Below are 5,721 nucleotides of genomic sequence, written 5' to 3' on the forward strand. Positions count from 1 at the left end.
GCCCTCACCCCTCCACTTCCCCAGGAGGGGCCGCCGGGAGGGGCCACTCCCAGCCTCAGGGTCAGCCCCAACCCACCCTGAGGCTCCAGGGAGGCAGGGCTGGACCAGGCCAGGCCTGGTGAATTCCTGGGCAGCGGGCGCCCCCTGCAGACAAAGGTGCCGCCAGGCGGAGGCCAGGTCATCCCAACCTCAGACACCCAGCCCTAGTGGGGAGCTGGGCCAGGGCAGCCGCTGCAATCACCATGTTGCCCAGTTTTAAGGATGAGAAAAATGTTAGGTGTCTTGCCCAAGGTCACAGGTGACCTTGGGCAGGTGGTGTCGGGTCCTGAACTCACGTCTCCATAGATCCTGGCTCCCCCAACCCGGAAGGTCTTTGACCCCCAGTAGAGCCTCCCCGAAGCCCTCACCCAGGACAGACATGCACAGCGTGACAGTTGTAAGGGGCAGGCAAGGGTATTTAATGGGCATTGAGGGTCTTGGCACTCCCACCAGGGAAGGGCAAGGGCAGGGCACAGAAAGGCTTCCACTCAGGAGGTGGGTTCAGAAGGTGAGCTCAGGCGGTGTCTCAGGAGGTGGGCTCAGGAGGTGGGCTCAGGCGGTGTCTCAGGAGGTGGGCTCAGGAGGTGGGCTCAGGCGGTGTCTCAGGAGGTGGGCTCAGGAGGTGGGCTCAGGCACTGGTGCTGTGGGCATCTCCGGGCGCACAGGGGCGAGAGGAAGGCGGAGCCTCGCCTGGGGCCCTCCAGCAGCAGGGGCCGCACCGGCCCCGTGTTAGGCTAAACAGAACAGGGGTGCAAGGGCTCTTGCCAAGACTGTGCCCCACAGCCCAGGCCAGGTCTCCTGCCCCAGAGGCAGAGCAGAGGGAGCAGGCTGGCCCCAGAACACGCTGCAAAGGCCCCAGGGGCGCTGGGCTTACTCAGCCCGACCGCGGCACTCCTGATGCCCCCAACGTGCCACCTCCAAGTTTCATGGGGCTTCATTTCCTTAAATAAAATAATCTTCCGCCACCCCCACCCCTTGGCCAAATTATAAACCACAGGCTCATCCCAGTCCTGACAGTAAATGACTGACCCAAGGCCAATCAGCACGTTTAGAGGGGTAGTCATTTGTCTGTGACTCCAGGGACTCCTGGGTATATTCTAGAGGCCTGGGGCCTCCTTTCAACGCCCCTCCAGTGTAGAACCCCCTCCCCCATGCACAGGGCGCTCCAGCCTCAGGGGCCTCCCCCCCCACCCTCACAACCTGCAGACACCCTCTCCGACAGGCACGCGCGCACGTGCGCACACACGCTCCTTACCTCCTGGAGAGCCGCAGCCTCACCACTCCCTGGGGGCCCCTTCCCTGGTTTGTAGGGACGCAGAGGTTGGGGCTGGAGGCAAGGGCAGGCCTGGGGGGACGTAGGGGAGTGCAGGTTCGGCATGGGTGTCCAGTCAGGCCCCACCGCTGTCTGCAGCTGGACAGCTTCAGCCATGTACCTGGGGAGGAACAGGCCACATGCAGGCCACTGTCCTCCTGGCCTGGTCCCCCCGCACCCTTCAGCGTGGGAAGCAGGCAGCCCAGGGCTTGGCTCTGCAGGAAGCTGAGGTCGGCCTTGTGCATAATGCAGCGCCCCTCTGCGCCATCACGGGGCAAGAACCCACAGAGGTGAGGAAGTGGGGAGGCCCCAGAGCTCCCAGTGCCCTGGAGAAGACCCCGGAGGAGCAGGAACCGTGAGTGTAAGGGCCTGGGGCTGAGGTGAGGAGCGGGGGGGCGCCCACCTCCGCCCCACCCCAGCCCCAGGTTTACCAGGGCCTGTGCTTTGCCAACTCACTTGGGGCCCCGTGGTGCACAGATTGTTAAATACCAGTTGCTGGCACAGCCCTGGTCGAAGGGGTTGTATCCCTGAAGGTGCCTGCACTGGAGGAGGGTGGAAACCGGAAGAGGAGCTCAGAACCGGCAGGAAAGGCTGTGCCGTCACCCAGTGGCCCTCCCGGAGCTGGTCAGCCAGCCAGGGCTCAGCCCAGCAGCAAGCTGGGGTTAGAGGACCCCCACGGCACCGTCCTCCCGTCTGTCTCCACCGGCCACACACATCCTCCTGCCTCCTTCCAGATACAGACTGCCTTCCCTGAAGGCTGTGTGAGGCCCAATCACACGTCCCAACCACCGTCACGTGGCCCAGGAAAATCTGGGCTCAAGCCCTGAACACACACCAGGTTCTCTGCCCACTGCCTCTACCCATCCGTCTCACCCCTCCTGAACTCCCTCCTCCTCCCCAGGGCAGGCTGGGCCTCACCTGACTTCAAGGGCCTTCGCTGTCACGTCCTGTCACTGAACGTGGCCCAGCCACGTCTCTGCCCACCACCAACGCCTGCATGTCCCATCCCCCGGCCCCGCAAAGACTGAGCTTTTCAACACCGTTCTCCACCGAAGGGGTCTGGATGCCATGCAGGGCAGCTGGCACTCGAGGGGGGAAGTCAGGACCGCTCCAGGAGAGCTCAGCATTGCCACAGGGCGACACGCTTCCTTGCAGGATTTGAGGTTCTGCCTATTTTAGGGTGTTTAAAGCAAGCAAAAGAAGCTGGTATTGCTGGTATTGGCCAGGAAGGGTGGCTCACGCCTGTAATCCCTGCCCTTTGGGAGGCCGAGGTAGGTGGATCACTTGAGGTCAGGAGTTCGAGACCAGCCTGGCCAACATGGCAAAACCCTGTCTACTAAAAATACAAAAATTAGTCTGGTGTAGTGGCACATGCCTGTAATCCCAGCTACTCGGGAGGCTGAGGCAGGAGAATTGCTTGAACCCAGGAGGTGGAGGCTGCAGTGAGCCGAGATCGCACCACGGCACTCCAGCCTGGGCGGCAGAGTGAGACTCCATCTCAAAAATATATGTATATTCCAGGGGCTGGTCTGAAAGCAGTGGGTGTCTCGCCTTGTGCAGTAAGTTACAGATTCAGTTCCTCGTTCTATTCTTTCCTTACTTCACTCTACCAAGCACTGTGCTGGGGACTGAGACACACACACACAACACCCAGGGCCAGCCCGAACCTTCAGGGTGCTGAGGACGGTACCAAGGGAGGGAGCAGGAACCCAGGCCAAGACGCCCAGGCACAGGCAGAGGACCCGGCCTGGAAGCCGGGGTGGAGCCCTGAGGGGCGGGGACAGGTCGTGCAGCCGCGTTCAGTTTCAGAAGCTGCTGTGTGCGGTCCAGAAAGAGTAGGTGAGGACTGGCCACTGGCCTTGGCCACCTGGTGGGAGCAGCAGCAGTGTGACGGTGAGGACTGTGGCCGGCTGAGCTGGGGGAGGGGGTGGAGCAAGTGGGCACTGCCAGCTCTGTCAGGAGACCCGGCTGCAGGAAAGCAGAGTACAGCGAGGAGCGGAGGCTGGCAATGGGAAGAGAGGGTATGGCTTTGCTTTTACGATGAGACAGACAGAAGCATGCGGAAATGATGACAACAATGAATGGTGGCTCACACCTGTCATCCCAGCACTTTGGGGGGCCGAGGCAGGCGGATCACCTGAGGTCAGGAGTTCGAGACCAGCCTGCCCAACAGGGAGAAACCCCATCTCTACTGAAAATACAAAATTAGCCGGGCATGGTGGCGGGTGTCTGTAGTCTCAGCTACTCAGGAGGCTGAGGCAGGAGAATCGCTTGAACCTGGGAGGCGGAGGTTGCAGTGAACCAAGGTCGTGCCACTGCGCTCCAGCCTGGGTAATGAGCAAAACTCCGCCTCAAAAGAGTAAGAAACAAACAATAGTGTCGCCATCTAGAGCACTCACTTGTGCCAGCTGCTACTCTATGTCTTTTTCTTTTTTTTCTTTGAGACCGAGTTCTGCTCTGCTGCCCAGGCAGGAGTGCAGCGGCACAATCTCAGCTCACCAAAACCTCTGCCTCCCAGGTTCAAGTGATTCTCCTGCCTCTGCCTCCCACGTAGCTGGGATTACAGGTGCGCGCCACCACACCCGGCTAATTTTTTGTATTTTTAGCAGAGATGGAATTTCTCCATGTTGGTCAGACTGGTCTGGAGCTCCCGACCTCAGGTGATCTGCCCACCTCAGCCTCCTGAAGTGCTGGGATGACAGGCGTGAGCGCCGAGCCCAGCCGGCTTTATTTATTATAATCCTCCAAAACTAGAAATACCACAACATCTTCAATGGGAAATGGATAAATAAGCCATTGAACATCCACACAGTACAATACTGAACAGCAATAAAAAGGAATAAATGACTCATATGAACAACAACATGAATGAATCTCAAATGTTCTGTGCTACGTGAAAGAAGGCAGACTCACAAGCCAACAATTCCATGTATTCTGGAAAAGGAAAAATGATAAGGACAGAAGACAGGTCCGTGGTTGCCAAGAGCTGCAGCTGGGGGAGAAATCGGCTACAACAGACCATGATCTCTGATTTTCTGGGGTAATGGAACTGTTCTAAATATTGATTTTGGTGGTGGCTGCAGGACTGTATCCATTTGTCAAAACTCATAGCTGCACACTAGAAAAGGAAGAGCATTACACAGGTAGATTATTGCCCAATAAATTACTTTTTTTTTTTTTTTTGGAGACAGAATCTCGCTCTGTCTCCCAGGCTGGAGTGCAGTGGCACAATCTCAGCTCACTGCAACCTCCACCTCCCGGGTTCAAGAGATTCTCTGCCTCAGCCTCCAAGTAGCTGGGACTACAGGCACGCACCACCACGCCGGGCTAATTGTTAGCCAGACTGGTCTCAAACTCCTGGCCTGGCCTCAAGTGATCCTCCCACCTCGGCCTCCCAAAGTGCTGAGATTACAGGCGTAAGCCCCGCATGTGTCTAATGAACTTGACTTTTAAAGAATCCTACCCTGGCTCTCTGCATCAAGCCTAAATTCACCACCTGACTTTCTGGGCCACGGTGCCTAGCCTGGGCTTTAAAAAATAATAATAATAATAAGGTCTCGCTCTATTTCCCAGGCTGGAGTGCAGTGCTGCAATCACAGCTCAGCCTTTATCTCCCAGGCTCAAGCGATCCTCCCGCCTCAGCCTCTGGAGCGGCTGGGACTATAGGCACATGCCACCACGCCTGGCTAATTTTTTAACTTTTTGTAGAGATAAAGTCTTGTTCTGTTGCCCAGGCTGGTCTCAAACTCCTGGGCTCAAGTGAGCCTCCCACCTCGGCTTCCCAAACTGCTGAGCTTACAGACATGAGCCACAGTGCCCGGCCTGGACCTCTTCAGTGTGACCAGCGGGGATCAGTCAGCATGGTTGCCCACACCACCTTCTCCCCAGTTAGAATTGCTTCCTCACCATCTGTCAGATCCACAGACTGTCAGGCTTCCCTGAGTTTCTGCAAAGGTGTGCCCATCACCTGCAATGCCCTCCCCTGTCCTGTCTCTCCCAGACCACTAAGCTGCACGTCCTCCTCTGCTGCGGGGTCCTCCCTCAACTCTCAGTGCCTAAGTCTGCCAGGCCCAGGACCACTCTGAGCCCTCGTGGGTATCTGGTGGGTGTCACTCTGATTTCAGGTTCCTCATCAACACAGGTGTGGAATGGAGCCTGACTCACGTCTATTCTTACGCTCACGGTAACACCAACAGCCTAGCACGCAGTAGGCTCCCACATTCACAGAAATTCAAACCGCCTGGCACACAGTAGGCTCCCACACTCACAGTAACACAAACCGCCTAGCACACAATAGGCTCCCATGCTCACAGTGACACAAATGCCTAGCACACAGTAGGCTTCCACACTCACAGTAAACCGACAGCCTA

The 5,721-nt window shown here is 57.6% G+C and overlaps 1 long non-coding RNA gene across 1 annotated transcript; it reads right to left on the reverse strand.

The window, feature by feature from the left end:
• Window positions 1-437: 437 nt before the first annotated feature.
• On the reverse strand, window positions 438-5,715 carry LOC116547678. Its single transcript, XR_004267139.1, has 4 exons — window positions 5,632-5,715; window positions 1,808-1,893; window positions 1,295-1,472; window positions 438-773 (listed from the first exon to the last, which is right to left on the reverse strand). It is a non-coding gene; the product is annotated as an uncharacterized LOC116547678 (long non-coding RNA).
• Between the last annotated feature and the right edge of the window lie 6 nt (window positions 5,716-5,721).

The sequence above is a fragment of the Sapajus apella genome, unplaced genomic scaffold, assembly GCF_009761245.1.
Source record: "Sapajus apella isolate SASKATOON/1434 unplaced genomic scaffold, GSC_monkey_1.0 scaffold4140, whole genome shotgun sequence".
NCBI lineage: Eukaryota > Metazoa > Chordata > Mammalia > Primates > Cebidae > Sapajus > Sapajus apella.